At 48.1% G+C, this 314-nt stretch overlaps 1 protein-coding gene across 1 annotated transcript in view; it reads left to right on the top strand.

Annotated features, from left to right (window-relative positions):
- Positions 1–314, top strand: part of klc3 (kinesin light chain 3) — a 13,617-nt gene that overhangs the window by 5,144 nt on the left and 8,159 nt on the right. The gene's annotated exons all lie outside the window — the stretch shown is intronic.

Here is a 314-nt window from a genome sequence, read left to right as displayed (position 1 = left end):
TCATTCATTCATTATCCATCCATCGTCCGTCCATCTGTCCATCATCCATTCATCCGTCCATCCTTCCATCCATCCATTCAGCCGTCCGTACCTCCATCCATCCATTCATCATCCATCTGTCCATTCGTCTGTCCATTCATCTGTTTGTCCATCCATCCATCCATCCATCCATTCATCATCCATTCATCTGTCCGTCCATCATCTGTCTGTTCGTTCGTTCATTCAACTCTCCGTCCATCCAGCCATCTCCATCTATCTATCCATCTCTCCCTCCATCTGTGCGTCCATCCATCCGTCCGTCCATCATCCATTCA

This window comes from Nematolebias whitei, chromosome 6, assembly GCF_014905685.2.
Source record: "Nematolebias whitei isolate Nwh7 chromosome 6, NemWhi1, whole genome shotgun sequence".
NCBI classification, from domain to species: Eukaryota; Metazoa; Chordata; class Actinopteri; order Cyprinodontiformes; family Rivulidae; genus Nematolebias; species Nematolebias whitei.
Note: the sequence above shows the minus strand (reverse complement) of the source record. Positions and strands in the feature narration are given on the sequence as shown.